This window comes from Trichechus manatus, unplaced genomic scaffold (genome assembly GCF_000243295.1).
Source record: "Trichechus manatus latirostris isolate Lorelei unplaced genomic scaffold, TriManLat1.0 scaffold00213, whole genome shotgun sequence".
NCBI classification, from domain to species: Eukaryota; Metazoa; Chordata; class Mammalia; order Sirenia; family Trichechidae; genus Trichechus; species Trichechus manatus.
In genome coordinates this window covers 2263047-2280254 of record NW_004444149.1, presented here as the reverse complement: position 1 = coordinate 2280254, position 17208 = coordinate 2263047, and the positions used below count along the sequence as shown (strand labels likewise).

General features: G+C 49.3%; 1 protein-coding gene across 2 annotated transcripts in view; it reads right to left on the bottom strand.

The window, feature by feature from the left end:
* Positions 1-17208, bottom strand: part of KCNN3 (potassium calcium-activated channel subfamily N member 3) — a 186662-nt gene that overhangs the window by 93203 nt on the left and 76251 nt on the right. The gene's annotated exons all lie outside the window — the stretch shown is intronic.

Here is a 17208-nt window from a genome sequence, read left to right as displayed (position 1 = left end):
AACGCAGCCTACAGGCAAGGCCACTAGGCTCGAAAACTGACAGACCCCATTTGAAAGTTACATACCACATAAAAGGGTTAACATCAGTACCAATTGCCATCATGCTGATTCCCATTCATGGTGACCCCATGTGTATCAGAGTAGAACTGTGCTCTGTAGGGTTTTTCAATGGCTGATATGCAGTAGATTGTCAGGCCTTTCTTCCAACGCACCTCTGGGTGGACTTGAACCTTCAACCTTTAGGTTAGCAGCCAAACAAGTTAACCATTTACACCACCCAGGGACTCCAACGTTAATGATAGTTATTAATGTAAACTTTAAATTATCATTAAATCATTAATAATAATTTTAATAAAGAAAGAAAATAAATCAATATTAAATCTTATAAATTATTCAAGATGCTGGAGATTGTTACCCCACTGTTAAAAAAAAAAGGCAGACCAGAGCACAAAATGCCTACGGGGAAATACCTGTAAAAATGGTAAAGCAGTAAGTTAACTGACCTAGTTAGCCAAGAAATGCCCAAGACCTGAAATGAAAATCCCAGCCTGCATGAAACACCTAAAGTCAGCGTGAGAGGTAGATTGATCCCAGGGTCTGCAAATATTCCAGGCAGGAAAGCATCTGTTGTTCTATCCTTCCATCCATGGATCCCTTCATTCTTCACTGAGGCTTCGGTTCCTCAAACATGTGTCCAGCGCTGTCCCAGGTGCCAGTGGTTTCCCACTGCGCGTAGAATGAAAAGAAATCATCTTCTGGGGGCCTACAGGGCCCCAAGGGATTGAGTCCCTCCTTCCTCTTTGTCCTCAGTCTCATCTTCCAGCTCATGGCACTGGAGGTCAGCTACACTTGCCGCCTTTCAGGCTATTATGCACATCTTCTTCCTGACATATGGCCTTTGTGCATGCTGTTCCCTCTGCCTGAATGCTGTTCCCTTCACTCTATGCCAAGTTAGTGCTTGCTCATCCTCAGACTGGGTCAATTTTTTTTTTTTAAAGTACTTTTTCTTTTTTTTTTAGTTCTTGAGAATATGCACAGCAAAAACATACACCAATTCAAGTTTCTACATGTACAATTCAGTGACGTTGATTACGTAGAGCTGTGCAACCATTCTCACCCACATTTTCTGAGTTGTTCCTCCCCCATTAACATAAACTCACTGCCCCTAAGTTTCCAATCTAATCTTTTGAGTTGCTGTTGTCAATTTGATCCCATATAGATAGTTCTTAAAAGGACATTAATGCTCAAGGTGGACTATCTTTGCTAGTTAAGCTAAACTATTATTTGGTTTTAAGAGGACTTCAGGGGATAGTTTTAGTTTAAGGTTTAAAGATTATCTCGGGGCAATAGTTTCAGGGTTCATCTAGCTTCCATGGCTCCAGAAAGTCTGGAGTCTATGAGAATTTGAAATTCTGTTCTGCATTTCCCCCCTTTTGATCAGGATTCCGCTATAGAATCTTTTATCAAAATGTTCAGTAATGGTAGCTGGGCACCATCCAGTTTTTCCAGTCTCATGGCAAAGGTGGCAGTTGTTCATGGAAGCAGTTAGCCACACATTCCATTTCCTCCTCCTATTCCTCACCCTCCTTCTTCCTCTGCTGCTCATAGGCAAGTAGAGACCAATGGCCGCTTGCAAGCTTTTAAGACCTGACAGGGTCAATCTTAGGCTCCTTGTAACACTTATTACAGTTGAAATTTCATAGTCATTGGTGCAATTATCTGACTAATGTCTGGTCTGTTTCGAGACTGTAAGTTATTTGAGGGCAGGGGCCACACCTCTTTCATAGTATTAAGAAGCCTGTCCTTAGTAATACTAGGTGCTTAATAAATATTTGATGAATGAAAAAAAGGAAGCATTCTCTAAAAGAGCTGACGGTTAGGCAGGAGAGGCCCTCCCTACAAACTAGTCCATCAGGCTTTTCTTGCAAGACCAGTTCTGATGGTGGGGTAATGGGTCCTCCAGTGGGGGCCAGAGGGCCACACCTGAGCAGAGAATCACTGGAGCAGCAGTATGTCTGAGGCTGGGCGTGGGCATCAAGGAGGCAGGAGGAGTGAGGAAATGCTAATGTGATGGTGGTCAATAGATTCTTCCCTCGTGTCTGCTCCAAGGGATTGGAAGTACCCGCCCAGAGTGCTCCCTGAGAATTCTGGGGATCCCTTTTAGCTCATGTAGAAAGAATGCTGGAATCGATTTGTCATGTCTGCTATGGTTATGGAGCCCTGGTGGCTCCGTGGTTAAGAGCGCGGCTGCTAACCAAAAGGTCGGCAGTTCCAATCCACCAGCCGCTCCTCAGAAACCCTATGGGGCAGTTCTGCTGTGTCCTATAGGGTCGCTATGAGTTGGAATCGACTCGATGGCAATGGGTATGGGCTATGGGTATGGGATAAGAACCCAGTGGTATGTCTGCCTCACATCGGCCAGCTCTGCTCTGAGGAGGGCAGGGAGCTCCTTGTTCATGGCCCTCCTGGAGAGCTCTTTACTGCCCAGCCTCAAGGGGGCGTTCTCAGTGTATTAGGGGAGGCCATCTCTTCTCAGTCCGTGTGCCGTGGCTGGATTTCTCACAGCTGGGTGGTCCCATAAGTGACCTATACCAAAGTTACTGAGGCAAGCATCACTTTAGGTCATTCACATTTTCACAGAACATTCTCTGAAATGCTGCTAATGGAACCCCGTGAGACAATGGCATCCTGACACCCCCAGGATAGCAGAGGGACCACAATGCCCAAGTCCCAGTTTCTGGTTAAGTCCTGTGGTCTTGTGACCCTCATGCAGCTATGGGCTAAACAGACAAACAAAAAATTAAAATTCTGGCACTAGGTCACCTTTGTGTAATCTGGAAGCCATGTCCCTTCTCTGACTGGCTGCTAAGAAAAGAATCTGGTTACCCCTTGGCAGACTAACAGCCTGAACAAAAGTACTTTGTAAACCTAAGCGGACACGCACGGGCCGCACAACAAAGCCACCTCTGCCCTGATACTGGCAAGTGTCCTGCCTGCCAATCACACCTTGAAGAGAAGGCTTCTTTTAGGGCAGAGGTTCAATTCTGGGGCCTCCAAAGTAACATCTCAGAGGACTATGGAAGTTGCGAATAATTCATTTATTTACCAGATGTTCCCTGGGAATCCCGAGAAGCATGAACCTGGGCTTCCCTCAAAGAATTCACTAAAGGAAATAGTCATGTCAAGAGAGGAATGTATTATACTCAAGAAGTGCAACAAGAGAGATCTGTCTGCATGAGGCTGAGTAGGGGACACCGGAAGTGGCAGTCAGCTCCAGCTGGGGCCGTCAGAGAGATTCCCCCCACAGGGATGGCTCAGGCTTGAGAGACGAGCAGGCGCTCACCCACCAGGTGAGGTGGGGCAGAGCTCTCAGGAGGAGGGACACGTGCAAAGGCCCCGGGGTTGTGGAACTCGGGGCACAGGGAACTCCACGGTGACTGGTGCAGGGTTCCGGGAGGAAATGGCGCAGATGGGGCTGTAATGCAGGGCAGGGCAGGGCAGGGCCAGCTCCCAGAGGCCCCTGCCTACCACGCTGGGGAGTCTAGACTATTCTAAGGGCAAGGAGGAACCACCAAAGGTTTTCAGACAATAACAAGGCCAGGCTGGTGTTTCTGCCGGGTCCTTTGGCAGCAGTGTGGACGGGGCAAGGTAATGGGAAGAGGATGAGGAGGCGGGGGTACCAGCCAGAGGCTGCCCTCACAGTCCACATGAGACCCAACAGGTGTGGACGGATAAGGGGAGGTGACAAAGCTGCAATCAAAGGTGTTTTATGCTCACTGGAAAATACCTTACAAGATACACACTCAGCAGCAACCGAGAAAGAGCTCGTACGTTCTTATTGCCAGACCCACATTTCTCAGCTAGCCCGGCCTCCCAGGTCCTCTTCCTGGCCTCTGCTCCACATCTGTATCCCTGCTCCCTCCTCTGGTCTCCAAAGCTCTTTGTTATTAGTCTGTCTTCCCTGAAGTACAGGCCAGAGACTGGCGACTCCCTCCCCAGGCTGGGAGCAGGTTGAGGGCGGAGCTGGCATTGCACACAAGCCTGTATTCCGCATCAGCCCAGCTGACACTCCAACCAGACATACACATACATATAACACATGCTTTCATACGTATGTCTGTGCTTAGATAGAATTTTTAATTGAATGAGAAATGTGGGTGCATGGACCTCCCAGACTATAAGCCCTCTGGCTGCAAAGGCACACAGTGAGCTGGCTGCAGATCTGTGGTTTGGGAGACAAGCGGCCAGCTTCAGAAGCATCTAAGACTGGGAGCCTTGGCAGGGACCAAGCCCCCCTGCAGCTTCCAGCATTCCGGACCCCGGAGGTCACCGAGCACATAGATACTCGCTGAGGTGTGCAAGGTGGTCCAGGGTGCTTGGGGAGCTTGTCAACCACGGCGCAGGAAAGGAGGCGGAGCCCAGAGCACAAGCCGGGGGAAAGGATACGTCTTACTTGAATCTACTGCTTGCTTTTGTGATGAATGAAAGGGCTCTTCAGACGAAGCTGGTGGAGTAGAAACAATCACGAAACCAGGAAATGAAAAAGGCGTTTGGGAGCTGAGACGCGAGAGCATCAGCCTGGGAATGGGGGAGGCTCTGTCCACCTTCATAAGGCGCCTGGGACAAATTGTGGCCTGAGAAGCTGGCTGTGGGACACTGCCACCTCTCTCCTAATGAAGCCAGTCTCAGAAAGAGAGGAGGGGAAAAGGTACCTGGGTTGTCCACCCCATTCCTTCCTCTAGAAGAGGACGCAGAGAGAGCAGGGGGCTGGACTCATGTTCCCCAGCCTTGGGGTCTTTTAATGCTCAGATTAAAGGTTACCGTATTACTATAAACATTTAGGAGAGGGTTCTAATTCTTGGGGGCAACCAAGGAAGTAGAAAGAACTTGGACTTTGCAGTTAAGCAGAGCAGTCTTCAAATTCTAGCTCCTTCACTTACCAGCTGTGTGATCTTGGGGAAGTTAATTAACCTCTCTGGGCCTCAGTTTCCTGAGGAGATAATATTGTAGTACACCGGGAAAGAAGATAATATTTATAAAATAAATCTCAAAACACCAATATTACCCTTTTAAAGAGGTTTTCCTTGAAACCCCAATCCTAATTAATCTCTCCTTCCATCATTTTCCATCACTGACCCATTTGGTTGGTTCATTATCTCTGTCTGAATTGATATTTACTTATTTGACTGTTTACCTGTTCATTGCCTGTCCCTGTCCCTCCTCACTAGACTGGAAGGGAGGAGGCCAGGGCTCATACCTGACCTGTTCGTTAGGGGACCCCCAGAGCCTGGAACAGTGTTAGCATCCCTTACATTTTAGATCAGTGAATTGAATGGGAAACACAGTGCCTGAGAGACAGTAAGTAACGCTCAGGGAATGGTGGCTGGTCTGACCCCAGCAGCCTGAAAGAACTAAAAGCATGGACATGGCGGCCTGGAGGACAGAAGTCTGAGTAACTTGCTGTGAGGCTGAGTGAGTCTCGTCTGTGGGGATATGTGCCATTAAAATATGGATGTATAAAGGCCTCTATGCTGCACAGCATGTTGAGACTTGTCCCTAACATGTTGAGAGTTGTCACGACTTGTTTTTCCAAACCCGTTACTGATTGGCTTGTTTACCTGAATTCCTCCTCCCTTGCCCGAAACTTATTGTTATTCACCCGAAGCCCATTGTTCTGTTATTTGCTTCATTGCTTGCTGTATTGACTATAAATAAACTCCTGGGACTGAAGCCGGGGTCGACTCCTCAGAGTGACCCTCCTGGCCCCCCTTCTCTGTAAGAGTTGTGGCATTGGTTACTGTCTCCGCCACCCCGACATTCGCCACTGCTGTGACACTCGTCCCCTTCTGAACGTCTTCTGTGCAATGAGGAGGGTGTTCTGGAGAGGATTTCTGGGGCCCGTGCCAGCATCCTCTGGCCTGACAGTCTCTGATCCTCCACATGAGTTCTGAACTGGACAGAACCACAAGGAAGCCTGGCTCCATCACTGGAGCCTATGTGTGGAACTTTCTGCTCCATAATTGCCATACAAAATGAACCCGAGTGACCCAGGTGCAATTCCTAGGAAGAGGTGGGCATCTGGAAGAGCCAGCAGCCAGCCCCAGCCCCACCTCTCCACTCCCCTAGCCTTGCTGCCCTACATCAGGCCTGGTGGACTCATCAAGACTCACCTCTTAGTCTCAGATCTGGTTGGAAAATATAGGAAGGAAAGAAGGAAAGGAAGAAGGGAGGGGAAAGAAGGGAGAAAGACAGGAAGGAAGGAGGGAGAAAGACAGGGAGGAAAGAAGGCAGGAAACAGGTGGGCATTGACCTACGCGCAGAGCTGTGGCACGCACTAACTCGTCTGATCCTCACCACGGCCTGGGCAATATTGTTCTCCTCATTCACAGGTGAGGAGAGGGCACAATAGGAGCAAGTGGCAAAGCAGGAAACAAAGCCAGGCCTTCCAACTGGAAGGCTCCCACACTGAGGGATTTGGTGGAGTTGAGACCTTGAGTCTCTTATCGGTGACTCTTAACCAAGATATATACCCCAAGTGTAATTTATGGCAAGAAGATGCTACTAATTCAGGAGCAGCCTCCACAGGAAGCATTGTTTAAATAAGTTCAATAATCAGAGCAGTCAACACAGCTAATATTTATAGAGCATTTCCTAAGGGCGAGGTAGGCTTGGTGCTATGCACTCTACAAACACTCTCCCGTTTTATCCTCAGTGAGTGTAACTCAGTGAGTGCAACTGATAATGCGCCCACGTTGCAGATGAGGAGCCTGAGGCTTAGAGAGGCAAGGTAACTTGCCTGAGGTCAGGCAGCTAGGAAGTGGTGGAGCCGGAATTCAAACCCTGGTCTAACTCCAGGCTTTCACTATTACTGCCTCGACAGTGGGGTAGAATTAGCATTTAACTCTAGGACACTCACATTTATGGTATTTGTGTTATATTAATAGCTATTATAGCATATATATACCCAGAAAAACAGACAAACAAACCCATTGTTGTCGAGTCAATTCCAACCCATAGTGACCCTATAGGACAGAGTAGAACTGCCCCATAGGGTTTCTAAGGAGCAGCTAATGGATTTGAACTGCTGACCTTTTGGTTAACAGCTGAGTTCTTAACCACTGTGCCACCAGGACTCCAGCATATATATAGATAGATAGATAGTTAGATATACATATAGATATATTATATATATTAGCATATTATATGTAATGAATTATACTAATACCAAAAACCAAACCCATTGCTGTCAAGTCGATTCCGACACATAGTGACCCAAGAGGACAGAGTAGAACTGCCCCATAGAGTTTCCAAGGAGCACCTGTTAGATTCAAACTACTGACCTTTTGTTTAGCAGCCAAGCTCTTAACCACTGCGCCACCAGGGTTTCCATACTAATACAGTACTTATTATAATAGGATCAAACTGAGGGGAGAAAAGGTCAGTGCTCTCTGGCCTCAAGCCAGCACTGACATCAAATGAATTAGGTCACGCTCTGGAATTCGGTCAAGGGCTCAAGGTCACTGTCACTCGGGTGAATGCCCAGCAGTGCCAAGCATCTCCCTGGTCCAGTGAGGCACCTCTATAGCCTGTCCCCATGAACCATCCAAACAGTGTAGCAGAGTCTCCAGGGAAAGTGGGCAGGGGCCAAGGCAGCTGTGAGTTGACCTGCTTTGGGGGCCCACAGAGACTCCAAGCCTGTAAGGTGAAGCTGCCAGGGGTTGGGTCCCTTCCCCAGCATAGGGTCATGTAGGAAGTCAGCTATAAATGTCCTCAGGGTGGCAAGGGGAAGGGCTTAGCTCCTACTGAGGGTAAGGAGGACCTCTGTCACCTCCCTCTTGGACATGTGAGTGCCCTGGGGGTGGGGAGACAGGCATCCGTGTGACAACGAGCAGGTCACAGCCTGGAGCTGAGGTGGCCTCACCCTACAAGAGATCAGGCAGCAGAACACGGGACCCAGGAGAGGTCACCGAGTTTAGTTCTACAGCTGGACCTAAAATGGCCTTAAGTGCTGGGGTAACTTGAGCTCTGCACCCCATATCAGGAGGCAGCTGCCCTGCCTCTTACTGCCTGGACAATCCTGGGTGCATCCCTTAACCTGTGAGCCCCTCAACCACCTCATCTGTAAATGGAGGCAAAATACCAGTCTCTTCTTGTGCAGGCGAAGGGCTCCCCGACTCCTGTGGGGAAAGGCCCAGGACAAATGTTGTGTTGTTGATGGTTTCAGTGGTCATGTTCTTACAGAGCGGGACATAGGAGCAGCTCACTCTGCAACAAAAGGAAGGCCCTAACCCTGCTTCCTGGCCCAGTCATGGCAGATCACACCACGGCCTGGGACCATGAGTCACCACCAACCCCTGCTGGAGAAGAAGCTGTAAATTTGTTCATCTATCCATCCATCTGATTGCAGGTGGGCACTTATTGACTCCCACCAGGCTGGGCCCTGTGCTCACAGCACACCATGGTGGCCACCCAGGTCACTCTGTCCCCACAGAGCTGATGTTCCACCAGCGACGGACAAAGAAGAAGAGCTGGCTCCAGGGATTTCCCTGGCCCCAGCTCTCACCCGGGAGACGAGCAGCCAGGGTTTGTTATGGGATCCCTGTACAGAGCTCCAGAGCTGGCCTTGTCATGACCCTGGTGGGATACGTGATCCACTGAGAAAGCAAACATCACCCAGCCCTGCATGACCAATGGGGGCACCTCCAGCTTGGCACCAGTTAACGACGTCAGCCAGCCTGAGATGGGGTCTTCCCGAGGGCCCAGTGGGCAGGAATTTCTTCCCTAGACTCCAGGCTTCCCCAGGAAATGCCTGTTAGGAGGAAACAGATTAAGATTTTCTCCACCAAGCTGCGCAGGGCTCAAGCTGGCCGGTGGACTCCAGCCTTCAGCTTCCTTTCTTTGGGATTCTGGGGGAGACCAAGGTGGAAGGAAAGGCAAGACCCTCACCCCCAACAGCGGAGGCCCTTCAATTTTACTTGGGAAACCTTCCTTTTTTCCCCACTGTCCCTGACTGAAGCGAACCATTTATCCTGGCAAAGTGAGAGAAGGCCTTTTAGATTTTGAAATGAAGTGTCAGCATGCAATGACAGATAAGGCCCCAAAACACCCCAGAGTCACTTTTTATTCTTTTCTATACACAGTCATTAAGGAAAAAATGTCTCTGCAGCTTCTGTAAAACCCTTTCACTAGCGGGAAATAGATCAATGCGAAAGCCGGAGTCCAGAGAGGCTGTTCTGATGGCTCTAAAGCTGGCACATTCATTCTGAGACCGGAGCCCATGTCTAAAGGACAAAGGAGGCTGGCATCCATGCCCTGAAAGAAGAGCTAACCAGAAAGTTCTTTAACTAGATTTCTGTTTCTTATCTTTTATACAGTAAGAACAAAATCTCCTTCTGAGAGTGATACATCTCACACTTCAAACAAGTGCAATTTTTAAGAGCACTCATCTGCTAAAGTGACAGAAGAATCCAGGGGGAGGAAAAGGCAAGATGGTGGAGGCCCAGCGGTTTCCCTAGCTGGCATCTCTGGCCAACAGCTGCAGGACCTACAAAAGGGTCCAGAGAAGAGCGTGAAGAGGTGACACCCCAAGAGGACATGCACCCCAAGTGTGGAAAACTCCATCTCTAGGGCTTCGTTTGCTAACATCAGCCCCTTGGGCACTCCATGGACGCTCACCACTGGCCAGGTGGGAGGGGCAGGTATATGGGTACGAGAAGAATGGGCCACACCCACCAGAGCGAAGGAATGAGAACATAGGTCAACATTCACTCATTTGTTTGTTGATTCAGTGATTATTAGCACCTACTGTGTGCCCAACAAATCAGTCTTAGAAGAAATATAACCAGAATGTTCCCTAGATAGGGGGATGGCGAGACTTCGTCTTGCTTACTTTGGACGCGCCATCAGGAAAGACCAATCACAAGAAAAGGACATCATGTCTGATAAAATAGTGGGTCAGTGAAAACAAGGAAATCCTCCATGAGATGGCTTGACACAATGGACCCAAATATACCAGTGACCATGAAGATAGTGCAAGATGGGGCAATGTTTGGTTCTATGAGACATAAGGTTGTCATGAGTCGGAGCCGATTTGATGGTCTAACAACACCTGTGTGCCAAGCACTTGGCAGTGGAGATGGGATGAAATAACAATAGCAACAAAAATACTAGTAGTTACCATCTCGAACTCATACTCTGTGCCAGACACTCTGCTGAGCACTTTCTGTGCATTATTTCTTCAATGGTTAGATCATCCCCTTAAGAAAGCTACTAATATTACTCTGCCTTCTAATGGGGAAACTAAGGCAGAGAAGTTTAAGGAAGTAGCCTAAGGTTATGTACTTGTTAACAGGCAGAGCTGAGATTTACACCCAGATCCACTGGACTCTAGGCTATTTCCATCTGCAAAAACTAGACAAAGGCAAGGAAGCAGTGGTGGTTCAGTGGTAGAATTCTCCCCTTCCATGTGGGAGACCCAGGTTCGATTCCTGGCCCACGCACCTCATGTGCAGCTACCACCCATCTGTCAGTGGATTGTATGTTGCTATGATGCTGGACAGGTTTCAGTGGAGCTTCCAGACTAAGATGGACTAGGAAGAAAAGCCTGCTGATCTACTCTCCAAAATCAGCCAATGTAAGCCCAATGGATCACAATGGTCTGATCCCAATCCATCATGGAGATGGTACAAGACTGGACAGCATTTCATTTAGCTGTGCATGAGGTCCCCATGAGTCAGGGGCCTACTTGAGGGCAGCTAAACAACAATGGAGAAAGACCAACTGCCCAACGGCCCATAAGTACTCACTCAGCTTGTCAATATGAACCAGACACTGTATCCAACTGACACCAGCATAAACCAAAAAACCAAACCATCAAGTTGATTCCAACTCATGATGACCCCATGTGTGCAGAGTAGAACTACACTCCATAGGGTTTTCAAGGCTGTGACTGCAGATCATCAGGCTTTTCTTCCAAGGCACCTCTGGGTGGGTTTAAACCGCCAAGCTTCTGGCTAGGAGTCGAGTGCTTAAATGTTTTGCGCCACCCAGGGACTCCTGCATGGAGAAGCATAAAGCACTGCCCTGACTTCCAGGAGCTCACTCCATAGTTGTTATGAAGGAGAAGAGTTTGAACAAATGCATGGGTAGTCGGCAGGTGGAGGGTGTGGGATCTATTCCGCGCTCAGTGAATAGTCAACTGCCACACTGGAGTCCAGCCCCAGCACTAATGGAGCGGGCCCTACTGTGGAGCCTTGAATTCCAGGCTGAGGGGCTTGGCTTTATTCAGGAGTCACCAGAGAGTAAGAGTAGGTGAATGGAGGATGACCCACTCAAAAGCATGTTTCAGGAAGACTAACATCTGCAGATACTGTAACCCAAGAATACGAGGCTGTCATGGATTGAATTGTGTCTCCCAAAAATATATGTCAACTTGGCTAGGCCATGATTCCTAGTATTGTGTGGTTGTCCTCCATTTTGTGATCTGATGTAATTGTCCTATGTGTTGTAAATTCTAATCTCTGCCTGTGGTTAATGAGGCAAGATTAGGTTATGTTAAAGAGGATTAGGGTGGGATGCAACACCCTTACGCAGGTCACAGCCCTGATCTGATGCAAGAGGAGTTTTCCTGGGGTGTGGCCTGCATCACCTTTTATCTTACAAGAGAGAAAAGGAGAGAGAAGAGAGCAGAGAAAAGGGGACCTACTACCACCAAGAAACAGCAGCAGAGAGCTGAGCACATCCTTTGGACCCTGGGTTCCCACGATGAGAAACTCCTAGACCCAGGGGAAGATTGAGGCCAAGGACCTTCCCGCAGAGCCAACAAAGAGAGAAAGGCTTCCCCTGGAGCTGGCGCCCTGAATTCAGACTTCTAGCCTCCTAAATTGTGAGAGAATAAATTTCTGTTTGTTAAAGCCACCCACTTGTGGTATTTCTGTTATAGGAACACTAGATATCTAAGACAGAGGCAAAACATAAAAAATAAAACAGGATCCCTTTATTGAAACCCCCCAGCCAGGGCTGTGTATCAGATTCAACCCCAGCAAGGCTGAATCTCCCCACATGTCCCCACTGGGGGCATGGGCAGGCAGGGAGCCCATTACCATATATAACAGCAGATGCCCTTTCCTCTAGCTGTCACCTTGAGGCGTCCTCCCCCACCTTACTATCTAGGTTGCATTAGCCTGTTCCTTTAGTTGTCCTGATGGTTGCAAGGAGAAGCCTGCCTGTCTTCGTGAGGGCCCTTTTCTTGCTGCAGACGACATGGTACTGCTCTGGCCTTTCATGCTTACCAGGGCCAGTGCCAAGTGCCTTTGCTGGGGACGGAGCTCTGTGCGGAGCTCTGTGCATCTAGCTGCCTCTGCTCCAGCTGTGGTCATTTGACTTTGGTCTTTGGCCAGGCCCTGTGAAGAGGTTCAGAAATCCCTCTGGGCCCTACCCACCAACAAAGCCCCAGGTCTCTTCTTCTGGAACCTTCTTTCCAGAATCCTAGAGACCCAGGCAGCCCAGGAACAAGAAGGGGCATTTCTGATCCCCAGCATGGCCCACGGGTGGCTTAGCAGGGCATCCAAGCAAGCCCCAACTCGTTGCCATCGATTCTGACTCATAGCGACCCTGTAGGACAGAGTAGAACTGCCCCATAGGGTTTCCACGGAGCGCCTGGTGGATTTGAACTGCCGACCTTTTGGGTAGCAGCCGTAGCTCTTCACCACTACGCCACCAGGGCATCTGAGCAAGCCTCAGGCGTCTGCAAACATGTTATCCCGTTGGGGCTGCCGTTGAAAGGCCAGCAGCATGGAGCAGGCTGCTCCCACGGAGGTGGGATCTAAATGATGTTTCTGACAGTAAAAACCTCTGAGCTGGAGGTCAGATTAGATGCCCATCATTGTGGTAATGATCTGGTGTCATTATCTGCTCACAGTACGGCCTTTAGAAACACACTCATCAACATCTGTCTGCCTTGAGGCAGTTCGTTTCCTTCAAAACAAGAAAACCTACAAGCCCATCAACCATCCCTACCCCCCTACAGTCCTCCCCAAGGTGACAAGAATTCTCATCCTCCAAGTGGCAACTCTGCAGTTAGAAACCAAGCGGTGTCAAGGCAGCGTTTGCAAGTGTGTTCCACCCTGCGAGGGTGGCAAACCTGCCCGGGGGAACACGGCCCAGTGGCAGTGCACAGCTGTTCCCACAGCTTGGCAGACTCACCTGCAGCGGCCGGCAACATTGGCCAACATCAGTGAGCCAGGGAGTAGAGCAAGAGGAGGGTGAGCGGCGCCACGAATGGGAAGGGCACTTCCTGCCAGCAGGCACTCTCCTCTCCCGAGAGCCTCTCATGCCAAGGATTCGCCCCTCCCCTTCTCCACTAACCCAGGGGCCACCTGCACAACACAGAAGGCTCCATGTGAGCAGTTTTCATCCCTCTGCTTGCAGGGTTTTAAGGCCCCCTCGCCCCGTACAGGACTCCCCAGGAGGTATAAACGGTTAAGCGCTTGGCTACTGAGCGAAAGGTTGGAGGTTCGAACCTACCCAGAGGCACCTTGGAAGAAAGGTCTGGTGATCTACTTCCAAAAATTCAGCCATTGAAAACCCTATGGAGCACAGCTCTACTCTGACCCACGTGGGGTCGCCGTGAGTTGGAATTGACTCGACAGCAACTGGTAAAACACCTGTACAGCCCAGGGCTTTCCAGGCGACTCTGGGTTTTCCATTTACGTGCCTTTTTAATCATTTTCGTTGCCCCTCATTTGCATGACACGTCCTCCTTCATTATCTTCTGCGGTGGACTCAGCTATTGTCTAGGGTGTGCCTTCTGCGGGGTCTGCAATACTGAGGAGACTGTAAACATTTTCTGGTTGTGGAGAGCCAGCCCTTTCCTCAGCTGTAGTTCTCCCTGTCATAGGTGTTTTCAGCAGAAATTGGGACATCATTCATACCTTTCAGAGACCCATCAATGCATTCACTAGCGAGGGCTAGCACAAGGCACCTGAATTCACAATTCACAGAATGAGTCTAAGGGGCTTGATTGGGCATTATGCCCACAGTTCAGAAGTATGGATGGGAGGGACAAAGCCCACTAAGATGTGATCAGTGCTTAGAATTCACAATACACCTCACAACCACGGTCCCTCTGAATCCCCACGTGATCAATGGTCCTGCCTTTTTTATCCCGTAATGGCTTGTCATGGATTGAATTGTGTTCCCCCAAAATATCTATCGGCTTGGCTGGGTCATGATTCTCAGTATTGTATGATTGTCTACCATTTTGTAATCTGATGTGATTTCCTTGTATGTTGTAAACTCTGTCACTATGATGTAATAAAATGGATTAGTGACAGTTATACTGATGAGGTCTACAAGATTAGATAGTGTCTTAAGCCAATCTCTTTTGAGATATAAAAGAGAGAAGCGATCAGAGAGACATGGGAACCTCATACCACCAAGAAAGCAGTGCCGGGAGCACAGCACGTCCTTTGGACCTGAGGTTCCTGTGCTGAGATGCTCCCAGACCAAGGGAAGACTGATGCATCACAAGGACCTTCCTTCTGACAGAGAGACAAACCCTTCCCCTGGAGCTGACGCCCTGAATTTGGACTTGTAGCCTACTAGACAGTGAGAGAATAAACTTCTCCTGTTAAAGCCCTCCACTTGGGGTATTTCTGTTATAGCAGCACTGGATGACTAAGACATGGGTTGATTCAAACTCTCAACACAGTACTATAATTAGTTCCCCACCTGTTTGACTCCATTCCCTTCTCAACACCCTTTACTCTCTCCCAAGACCATGAGCTATTTGAGAGCAGGGAACACAACTTAATGTTTCTAGGCTGGCCCAGAGTAGGTGATCAGTGTTAAACGTATCGAATCTCACAGGGCTGGGTGAAGAGACAAGTAGTAGCAGTCATGGTCTGACAGGCAGTAAAAGCAGGACTAACAATGGTAGCAAATACTTGCACAGTACTTACTCTGTGCCAGACATCGTTCTGATCTCTTTGACATATACAAAACCATTTATTCTCACTGGGGCAGAGTGGTTACGAGCTTGGCTGCTAACCAAAAGGTCAGCAGTTCAAATCCACCAGGCTTTCCTTGGAAGCCCCATAGGGCAGTTCTACTCTGTCCTTAGAGGGTCGCGATAAGACGGAATCAACTCGATGGCAGTGGATTTGGTTTTTGGTTTTTGTATTCTGACAAAAACTCTAGGAGATAGATACTATTATTATCCCTAGTTTATAGATGAGGACACTGAGGAGCACAGAGGTAGAAGAATTTGCCCAAGGCCATGCAGCCAGGAAGTGGCAGGGCTGGGATTTGATCATCTATACACAGTGCTTCTCGAGTTCAATCAATGTGTACTCCCTAAAAAATGTATACTCTGTCCCTAAGGAACAGAGTCAACAGCTCATTACATTTTCTAGGAAGACACTTTATAGAAATATAACACTTGCAAAGGGGGAATTAATAGAGTGCAATTCTGCAGACAACCATGAAAGAGGGCATGAGAGAGCCAGGAGCAGAACGTGCCCAGCTCACAGATGGGATGGTCCTCTGTACACACGCAACACTGTTCGGCACACAGCCCGGCTGCAAGTGAGCTAGATGAATAAATCTTGTGTCAGCTCAGGGCTGCTGTGATTGCCGTTCTGCAGAATGCTCATCAACCTTGGCTGTCCCGGGGCCCTCGAAGTGAACCCGGCAGGTGAGGGAAGATGCATCCACTCCCCACCATGGACGTGCAAGGACTCCCACCAAATTAGAATGTTGCACCAGCCCTAGGAACTAAATTTATCCTGAAAGGACACCCAGATCAGAATGTTCTCTGCTCCAAGAGCTCCTGTCTATCACTGTCCTCCCCTTTCTCTTCTTTCAGAGCCAGACAGGATGGGCTGTAAAATTCAGTCCTGCCGATTCCGCTGGAAAGCCACACACACACGACGTGAACCACAGCAACAGCACGTATTTAGATAGGAAAGACAGGAGTGGTTGAAGCTAGTGGGAAAGGAGAGACAGAGAATGCCCAAGAGAAGGAGGATGGGGGCAGGTTCAGATGACGCTGGTAGGAGGAGAGAAGAGAAGCTGAGACAAGGAAGAGATACTGAGACCAGGAAGCGATGTATTGGGATGGTGCTGGCTAGCTTTTACTCTGTAGCCCCAAGGCAGCGAGAGTCACGTGAAGTCTGTCTGACATCAGCTGCTCCCTTACAAGCCACACGAAGCCCACCTCATCCTACCTTCCCCCTGCATGTGCACCTTTGGAGCCCACTGCAAACTGAGAAGCCCCCACAGCAGCCTTGGCTGCTGTCACTGCTGCTGCAGGCGACAGCCAGTCCTTGGGGACACTCTGGGACGGTGGCAATTCCCGGCCACCCCGCCAAACCTGTGAGGCTGCATCTTGCAGGTGAAGGAAGGGTATAAACTCCTGCCTCGAGGAGAAGCCGAGTCCCCGCAGCTGCTCGGAATGGCGTATTTTTAGGTGTAGTCTTGGCTTGGGAACAGTAAGAGAAGAGTGAAATCGTAAAATGCTAAGGTTCTTGTCAAGTCTGATCAGAGCAGCTCCTGTTAAACGTCGAAAAAGATCCCACAGAGCTAGACGAACACAGGCTCCCCACAAGGCCCTCGCTCCTGGAGGAGCCGTTATCCCAAAGCCCGTGGATTCTGGGCCGGGAGCGAAGTTTCCAGTCCTCTGACTCTTGCACAGGTGGGTAGCAGCTGGCTGTCATCTATATTTCCAAAGATCCCTCGAGGAAGGAGATTTTTCACCCTTTCTCCTAGCCAAGCCGAGGCATTAAAGTCAACACTGGGGTCAAACAGCGACAGGCTGGCTGGGCGGTGGGGGGCTGAGTCTCTATCACAGTCCACACCAGTCTCCCCACGCCGTTCCCGCCCCTTGGTCTCTGACACCGACGACTGACGTTTTCTCAATATCGTACAAAATGCTTCGCCAATGCAATGTCCAGACAAGTTCCCTGACTGCCCTCTTTCCCCATCAGATGGCCATCCCTAGGTCCCCGGGTGGCACAAACAGCTAAGCGCTCGACTACTAACGAAAAGTTGGTTGTTCCAACCTACCCAGAAGGCGCCTCGGAAGACAGGCCTGGTGATCTGCTTTGAAAAGGTCATGGCCTTGAAAACTCTATGGGACAGTTCTGCTCTGCACACAGGGCGTCGCCATGAGTCAGAATCAACTCGAAGACACCTAATAACCACAAGCCC